The sequence below is a fragment of the Pan paniscus genome, chromosome 3 (assembly GCF_029289425.2).
Source record: "Pan paniscus chromosome 3, NHGRI_mPanPan1-v2.0_pri, whole genome shotgun sequence".
In the NCBI taxonomy this organism is placed as follows: domain Eukaryota; kingdom Metazoa; phylum Chordata; class Mammalia; order Primates; family Hominidae; genus Pan; species Pan paniscus.
This window is the reverse complement of record NC_073252.2, coordinates 117,450,101-117,460,419: the sequence shown is the minus strand read 5'-3', so window position 1 is coordinate 117,460,419 and position 10,319 is coordinate 117,450,101.

Below are 10,319 nucleotides of genomic sequence, written 5' to 3'. Positions count from 1 at the left end.
TCTGTAGATTATACTCATTAAGGCTTGAACATGCCTTAGGCTAGGTGACGACCAGTATGTAACTGGACATGGTAGCCTAAGAAGAAATTACTAGAAATTATAATTTTCTATATTTATTTTTTGCTCAGTTCAAACTATGGCACTAAAATGATTCAAGACCTCCTAAAACACTCTGGTAAATATTCTCTATTAATTCTACTAAGATAAAATTAATGCATCTTACACAACGCAGTGTATGAACAATTCATAGTAAGTTGTAAAACTTAGGGTCACTTGGTGCTGAAAAGTGAAAGCTTTGTTTAAATGGCTAAATATTTTATTTTAAATGTCTCAACTACACTTAGAAGCAAATATGAGACATTATTTCCTGCAGTATTTTTCCCAAAGCTAGAGTTTGTTTTAATAAGACAAAGGTTAAACACTGCAGTGAATTATGTCTGCACCAATGTGCAAACACCTTTTTCTTTTTGCTTGTCCTTGCAAATTTTTGAAGTCTGATATTTATTACGTCATGTCTGAAAAAGAGATAGATTAAAGTGAAGCTTGAAAAAGAGAAGATCGTGACTGGAAGAGATCTAATTACAGTGACCTAACACAATTGGGTCAGCAAGAGGGTAAGAATTAATGCATTTATAATGGAAATGGGAACTTTTCTGGAACATAACTGATACTGTGCCATGGCCTTGGAAACCCACTCAGATGTAATCAGTCATTTTTTTAGACTACGTTTGAGACAGGAATCCCAAGTTGAAAAGTTCAGGGTAGGATATTAGCATCTAGGGGAGAGCTAGTGGTTGTGCTGGAAACCTAGAAATCAAGAGACAACTGAAGGGGCTGATCGCTGAAAGGAAGAAAGCACCAGAAATTCCAATCCTGTAAGTGTGTAAACTTCAAGGAAAAATTCAATCTTCTGCAGCAGTTAAATTGTATTGTTATTTAAAAATTTGGAATATACCTCTGTCCATTTATATTTGCTGTTTCTAATTTCCTTTTCTATGTGCAGCATTTAATTTTAGGCTAATTACTCAACTGATGAATCACATAGTACTCCCCAGTACTATTCTACTTCCTTTAAGGACATTTTTACTCACTGAAAGCTATAAACTGAAATAACTCATCTACGATGTATCATAGACAACTTTCTTGATCACAGAAAAGCTTACTGTGCAATTTGTGCATTACCCTGCTTCTTGCTTTTGCTTTCCTTTTTTGCCTCCTTTAGGCTTGCTTTGCCCATCATTAGCACCTTCTCCAGAGCTAAAGAAAGGGGACAAGCAAGGCTTTAAACTCAGTCTAGTCATGGTATTTATTAGTGGGTGGCTTTGAGGAGGAAACAGAAAACAAGAGTTTACGAGCAAAAGTGAGGTTTGTAAATTATCCACAAGTCTAATTGATTCATGTGATCATTTCTCCCTTTTTTCAGAACAGCACTGTCTAATGGAGCATTTGGATGTATTCTGTATCTATGCCATTCAATATGGTTGCCACTGGTCCAAATGAGTAACTAAATTTTTAATTTTATTTTATTTTAATTTTAATAAATTTAAATTTAAATAGCCACACACAGTTAACAACTATCAGACAGGACAGTGCAGCTCTAGAATATGCCTTTCTAGTTATCACATCCAGCAGTACAATGCAATTTCATAAACTCCAAATTTACTATTTTGGAAACCATAGTCTTTTCACATGGATTGAACTAGTTTACCATTGACATTTGTACTTTGAAGAAAATGTCAGATAATTGCATTAATAATGTAAAAACCATTATAGATTAAAAGTTTAACTTTCATAAGGGCATGAGCTAGTTATAAGAACTAGCATAAAACTATTAGAATTATTTATAAATTAATATAGATAATTGATAATAAATTTGTTAGATGATGAATCACATTAGTGATTCATTAATGTGAAGCAGGTCTAAAGGAAACTTGAAGTCATCCTTTATTTATTTATTTAAACTGTATATGCCAGACACGGGACTAGTGCTGCAGATTTTTTAAAAAGACTAGCCATCAAGAAACTCATTTATATTTTTAAAGATATCATCAGTGCTTTATCTAATGTATTTTATATTTCATACTTTTTATATAAATAGGACTGAACTTTTCCCAAATTAGTACAAAATAATGATGTTTTTAATATTGTATTTAATTGAACTTTGCAGTGATTATTATTTATGTGACTATAAGTTATTTTAGTATACTATATTACCATATAGTACAATCCTATGGTATATCTGTATGTTTACAACACATATATAATTGTTTTAAATTTTCTTTACAGATTTAGGTAACAGTTAAAAAATTTTTCCAGTTTTTAAACCCTGATTTAGTTTTTTTTACAGCATATAGCATTTATATATTAATATAAGTATATATACTAATATAAATACGGCATTACTTATAGTAAGTCGTATAACTATACTCATATAAGTATAACCATATAAGGTATAGTGTAACTTTATATATACTTATATAACCATAAGAATAGACATAAGTATTAATATATGACTAATATAACGATAAATACTAATAGCTTCTTCTTTTAATTTCCTGCATTAGTTTTTTTTTTTTTTTTTTGAAACGGAGTTTTGCTCTAATTGCCCAGGCTGGAGTGCAATGGTGCAATCTCAGCTCACTGCAACCTCCACCTCCTGGGTTCAAGTGATTCTCCTGCCTCAGCCTCCTGAGTAGCTAGGATTACAGGCATGTGCCACCACGCCTGGCTAATTTTGTATTTTTAGTAGAGACGAGGTTTCTCCATGTTGGTCAGGCTGGTCTCGAACTCCGGACCTCAGGTGATCTGCCCACCTTGGCCTCCCAAAGTGCTGGGATTACAGGTATGAGCCACCGTGCCTAGCCTTAGCACACCTAATATGTACACCTAATATGTACAATTATTAATAAAATTGATGACTTGATTTATACTTAATGAAAATTAATATTAACTTTTTCAGGAATATTGATGATGGGCTGTAGAGCCAGACAGCCAGACTATTCAGTAACTAGCTTTCTCACATACCAAATACAACCCTGAGCAACCCTTAGCTTATCTGTGCTTCAATTTCTTCACTAGGAAAGTGGAAAATAATTACAGCCTCCTTATAGGGTCATATTGAGAATTAAATAAAAAGATTCATAACAAGTGCTTTACATAGCCCCTGATACATACTAAGTGCTCAATTAAATTTCATTATTATTATTATTAAAAATATTGCAAGCTAAACAATAAATTTGAGACCCTATGTCACCTTCCTCAAGGTAATAGTGGAGGAGGAGCTTGCCAATGCTCAATGTATACTATACCAGGTGGTATTTGACTACACACAAAACTAAATTAGGGTTTAAATACTGGAAAATTTTTACTCACTGGTATCTTTACTTTCTTATAGAATGTTAATTTACTTACTCTTTTCCTCTAAGATTGGAAAACTCACAACTTTTTGTACTTTATTTTGAAGAGTACATATTTGACAAGGAGTCATTACAGAAGATGTGTCCCATGCTGAAAACAATTTTTTTCCTGGAAGACATGTATATGAAATTGAAAATATGGGCTTTACTCAGTATGCCTATAAAAACAAAGAATGAATATATTAAACAGTTTTAAAACTTCTAAGGAAATGCTTTTGCAAATAAATACAATCCTAGAAAAGATGTAACATTTGAGAAAAGCTCTGATCCAAAAGCATGATCAGAGATTTTCAAGTAGAGCATTGAATTAGATTTCTAAATACCACCATGTATTCTATAAACAGATTTAGCTGACAACACAAATTAAATTGGAAAAACTGAACATCTCAGTTATGTCAATTTGCTCAGGCCTCAAAGATATACATCTTTGAAGTAATGCTTAAGTCAATACTACGGAATACGCAATATTTCATGAGATCCATTTAAACCTTGCATTTAAAAGCACATGCTTGTAATTCCACTACTTAACTTTAGTCTTGTAGGAGACTTGAAGGAAACAACAGCCTCCAAACTACAGAACTAAATAGGGAAATGTGAGCAGTAAGCCAAGTGTGCTTTTAATCCCCATTTCTCTCTTTGTATTAATTTTGAGAACATTAGCTGCTATAAGAAATAAACTTACAAATACAGAAGTTTATTTCTCACTCATGTAAAGTCCAAAATAGGAGTTCTCAACTGACAGATGATCTCCTTTCAGCAGAAATTCAGAGACCCAAGCTTCTTCCAGTATTGGCTCCATTGTCTTCAACATGTTGCTTCCAATATGGCCATCCTTGTCTTCATCTAATAAAAAAAGCAAATAACAAGTAGTTCAAGTAGAAAGATTTCCTAGACCAGACCTGGGAGAGAGACAAATACCACTTCCATTTATATTCCATTGGCTGGAACTCAGTCATATGGCCACACCTCACTGTAAGGGAAGCTGGGAAATTAGTCTAAAATATTCCTAGAATGACAGTCATCAATGCCATATGATTCTTGATAAGCCTACAGAATATAGTTTCTTCTTAGTCACTAGTCATTTCCCAGCTGCCTCTGTTGCCTCTTTAATTGCTGGAGGAAATCCATCCCATTAATTCATTCACAGTTATGTGTCAGCCCTGGATGTGCATTTTAAAAGCAAAGGGCTTGAAGAATGATTACTCACTCCATAAAAAGACAAATGAAGGAATTTTGGGTTTGTTTGTTTTTTGTTTTTGCGGGGGGGAGGCGTGTTTTGTTTATTTGTTTGTTTTTGGTAGGATAGGATCCAAAAATATTTTAAGTAAGATCTACTTAGTTCATGAATAAGGCAAGTTCTAAAAAGCAGTCCGTTTCTTAGAAATAGAGAGAGAGGGCCGGGAGCGGTGGCTCACGCCTGTAATCCCAGCACTTTGGGAGGCCGAGGCGGGCGGATCATGAGGTCAGGAGATCGAGACCATCCTGGCTAACACTGTGAAAGGCCGTCTCTACTAAAAATACAAAAAATTAGCCGGGCATGGTGGTGGGCATAGTCCCAGCTACTCGGGGCGGCTGAGGCAGGAGAATGGCGTGAACCCGGGAGGCGGAGCTTGCAGTGAGCCAAGATCGCGCCACTGCACTCCAGCCTGGTGAAAGAGCGAGATTCCGTCTCAAAAAAAAAAAAAAAAAAAAAAAAAAGAGAGAGAGAGAGGATACAAATTAAAGAATAAATATTATAAACAACATCTATTCAATTCTGAGTTTTTTCTCATTTCTTTAGATATTCTTAATGTGCAGTATTAATAGGTTAGTGTCTCTGCGTATTGGGTAAAAGGCACACTTTATCAAGCCAATGAGAGACCATTGTGTTTTAATTCCTATGTTGGGTTAACATATATAAGAGGTCTCATAGAAATCTCCAATGCAACACATTCCAAAACTGAAATCTTGACTTTCCTCCACAAATCTTTTCCACCCTCATCTCTTCCCTTGCCTGTTGATGCAACTCTATCTTAAGAGTTGCACAAGACCAAAACTTTAGAATCTTTGACTCCTCTCCTTCTCTCAGACCTCTTATCCAAGCTTCCAGGAGATCCTGTTTACTCTACATTCAAAATGCCCAGAATAAACACCAGCTTGGGCAACATAGCAAGACCCTGTCTCTATTTTTAAAATAATAAAAATAAAATAAAAATTAAAAAAACAAAATACCCCGAATATGAACACTTCTCCTCATCCTCATTCCTGGTTTGAGCCCCCATCATTTCTTACATGGATCACAAAATAGCCTCCTAAATACTATTGTGTCTGTAATTCCCACCCCTAAACATGCACACACACACACACACACACACACACACACACACACACCCACTCTCAACTGATAGGCAAAAGTAGAAGCAGTGAAATTAGTTAGGAGACCACTGCACTAATTCAGGTAAGAGATAACTCCTACTGTTCTTCCCTCACATGGTCCACTTCACCCATATTGACGTCTTTGCTGTTTTTAGACAAATTAGATATTCTCTCACCTTCCTAATGACTAATGTCACCATTTCAATAAGGCTTATCCTGAGTGTCCTATTAAATAGTCCAATGTGCTAACCATCCTTCCATCCAGAATTTCCAAAACCTCTTAAACTTATTTTCCTTTTTAATGTAATTATATAATGCTTACTAACGTACTTGATATTGTGCATACTTCTTTGTGTTTACTGTTTGCCTCTCTTCCAGAATGTAAGCTCCACAAGAGCAGAGATTTCTTTTGTAGTTTTTTTCCCCCCGGGGCTGTCTTTCTAGAGCCTAGAAGAATACCTAGCACATAAAAGATGTTCTATAAATATTTATTGAATGTTCAATGAATTTTTCTAAACAGAAATATATAGTTTAAAAATTGATGATCCTATCAGGTTTAAGTTTTTCTGGTTCACTATCACCTGATAGAGAAGATTAATCAAAATTCTTGGGACCAAAGTATTTCAACGTATATTTGATGGAAAAATAATCTCACAGAATATCCTTGCCAAATAAGCTTATGATACATAGCAGACCATACCTCTCTCTTGGAGAGTCTATTCCACTGTAAAACAATCTTTGTAACACTAACCCAGCACTTCCCAAACTTACTTAACAAACCTCTTTTTTTTCATGGAGCAACTATTAGAATTGCATGGAATTAATGCTCTGAAGCTTCCACTTAAAAATCGTTGCTGTAGGCTGGTGATGTGAAAATAATGATATTTAAAATGGGGTTTAGCACAGGAATGTAAGATTGGTTCAACATTTGAAAATCAATCATCGTAATATACCATATTAATTGAATAAAAGATAAAAATACATGATTGTCTCAATAATTTCAAACAAAACATTTTACAAAATCCAAAATCCTTTTATGATTTAAAAAAACACTGAACAAATGAACATATTAAGGGACTTCCTTAATCTGGTAAAGGACATCTACCAAAAAACCCCTACAGCTTGCATTATAATGGTGAAAGAGTGAAAGGTTTCCCCCTATAATCAGTAACAAGAGAATTTCAACCCTCGCCACTTCTATACCTTACCAGGGAAACTAGGCAAGAAAAAGAAATAGAAGTATCCAGATCAGAAAGCAAGAAATAAAATAATCTTTATTTGCAGGTTGCATAATTTGCATATATAAAACATGAAGAAATTCACACACATACACACACACACTATAGCTAATGAGTTCAGCACAGCTGCAGAACACAATACCAATATACAAAGATCAGTTGTAATGCTATAGACTAGCAATAAACAAACTAGAAATAAATGTGAGGAAACAATTCCATTGATAACAGCATTATAAAGACTAAAATACTTAGGAATAAACCTAACAAAAAAGTGCAACGTGAGTACACTGAAAACTACAAAATTTCATTAAATCAATAAAGGCCTAAATAGAAAGACATTTTATGTTCCTGGATTGAAACACTGAATGTGGTTAAGATGGCAATGCTCCCCAAATTGATCTAAAGATTCACTACAATCACTATCAAAATACCTGCTGACATTTTTTTGCAGAAATTGACAAACTAATCTTTAAATTCAAAAGATCCAAAACAGGAAAGCCAAACTTGGAAAAAAACAAAACTAGAAAACTCACTCTTCCTGATTTCAAAACTTGCTACAAAACTACATTAATCAAGACAGTGTAAACAGGCAAAAGGATAGACATGTAAAGGAAGAGAACTGAGAATTTTCTCAGCAAATTAATAATAGAGATTCAAACCTAGACTACACAAAAAAATCCATGCTTTTCCCACTACCATGTAAGTTTTTTTGGTTTCCATTGTTCTCTATATTCTGCACAACACTTCTTAGCCTAGGGCCATGTACCAACCGATGAATGAATGGGCAGCGCTTCTGGTGATAATGACTAATCCCATAAGGCAGTAAATGGTACATAAAGAAGGATAATTTTATTTTTAAGTACAACCCACCAGTTACCCTGCAGCTAAAGAAAGAAATTAAAAGCTATCATTATCTATGTGCTGAATAAAAAAACACAGATGAAGATTCTATACTCTAACATCCTTCATCTTTTGGTAAAAATATGAGAATTGAAAAACTATCAGTCAGAAATATAGATACTATCAATCTTAAGACCAAAACCAAAATTAAATTAGCCCGGAGATACCACCTTATATTCTCACTTTGTCTGCCAGCATATCATGTTCAATGGGGTTAAGTATTTGCTAAATGGGAAGAATAGTGTGTATATATATATATATATATTCGTCACACACACAGCTATACACACCCCTGGGAAGTCTTGAAGAGCACTGTAAATTTGAAGGTCTTTGGAAAATTTTAGTCTTGGAACAAGACAGTCCAGGATAGTTTAACATCATCATTAATTAATGTGCAACATGACAAACCTGCCTCCTCTGACACAGAAAATGAAATGTTTCCACAATCAAGCCTGAAGCTAACAGTGTTGGAGTACTAAATGGCTTTCTAACAAATTTAGACTTGACAGTTACTTTGTCTTTCTCTTGTCTTAGCAGATTCATGCTTAAGAAGGCCCCATATTCTCTGGCTATTCAGGGATTATAGGCCAACCTATCCATCTGTCAGGCAGCCATTCAGGATGGGTGTCCTGCATATCCAGCTGTAGGTTTTTATCCATGTAATTATATACATGGGTATGTAATAAAGACAGAGGAAGGATGTCCAGAGGAGATTGTGGGTGAATGTTAGGCCAAACTTCTCAACTCCTCATTAGTCTCCTTTTATAGACTTGAGGGCTAACCACATGCAGTGGCACACTTTGATAAAAGTGAATCATAGAAATGGAAATAAATGCATTATCTGGCACACATTTTTGGCTCATTTCTTTAGACAATGAATATAAACAGTTGTCTTTTGTAAGGCAGTAATGTCTAACAGGTATTTTTAAAGAATTTCTATTTTATCTAATATTATGATATAAATTATATCATTTCCAGGTAAAACAAATAGCATTTGAATTGGTATTTCAATGTCACTGACTGTAAAATCAACAAGAAAAATGTGCTTCATTTTCTGGAGCCTAAATTTTCCCACTTACAAAAACAGCAACAATGAAAGTGTTTTCTCTACTTCTTGTGTTAGCGAGAAAACTATTGCACATATCATGCAAAATATCACTTTGATATGAATTTAGGCTTCAGCAATGTGGGCCTGGGCTAAAAGAGTACAGGACCTTATGGGGTACCTTCTTGAGAGCCAGACTTTAAAAGCGAATCTGCCTTTCTACCCTTGTTTCTCCTCTGGTCTTGTTTTATTCAGCTCTTTTAACTTTATATATTACATATATATTTGTAAGATACGTACCCAAAGTCACTTTGGAATAAAGAGTGGGTATAAATAATCAAATGTTATTGAAATAATATCATCATTAATTGAGTTGTCTTGAGCTGGGTGATTATGGGGATGAGGAAACAAGGGAACAATAGAAAATCCTAGTTCACTGCTTAGGAGCATCAACTTGTTAACCACTTAAAATGCATAAATCACAAATAATAAGGCTCTTCTTAACATATGGGAGACATTTTTAAATTAAAAAATGCTGGAAGTGAGAATTAAGTATTTATTAATAGCCTATAAACTACATGCCATGTGCCAGACACTATTCTAGCTGCTGTATATGCATCAGTTCAGGTAATCCTTTTAGCAATTCTCTGTTCCGTTCTATTACTATCACCATTCTCATTTTACAAACAAGGAATTGAGGATCAGAGTGGTTAACTACCTTGCCTAGAGTCACACTGGTACAAAGTGGCAGCCAGGGTTTGAAGCCAAACAGGCTGGCTATGGGGTCTCTTATGCTATTCTGCAGCCTTACTTCTCCAGACAGCAGAAGACAGCTGTGTACACAGCTCTCTGATTCTCAACTCTGAAGGCTCAGTGGTATCATCTTGGGGAAAGGTGGGAGGTGGTTAAAAACACTTCTGAGCCCAGGCCCAACTCAGACATTATTGTCTAAATTTTTTAAAAGCCTCCCAGGTGATTCTGTTCTTGCACCCTGGGTTAAGAACCACTGAGATAAATAAAAAAATTGATTTCTGTTCATAAACTAAAGAGCAGCAATGACTTTAAAGGAATAGTCCATATTCTGAGCATGCTCTTCAAAATCTTTGGAATATAAAATGATTAACATAAAGGCAGTGTCATAGTAATAAAATGGCCAAGAGAATAATAAATCATGACCCAAAGAAACAAGCCGTGTACAGGCCCCGCGTTGGCACTCTGCTGAGTAGAAAAAGACACACCATTTGCAAGACTAGGAAGTTATCATCTATAATCAAGAGAACATAGAAATAGCTCAGAGGTGAATGCAGACAGATCAAGCCATACCTCATTTACATCGTTCCATTAGTAGAAATGGAAATAAATACA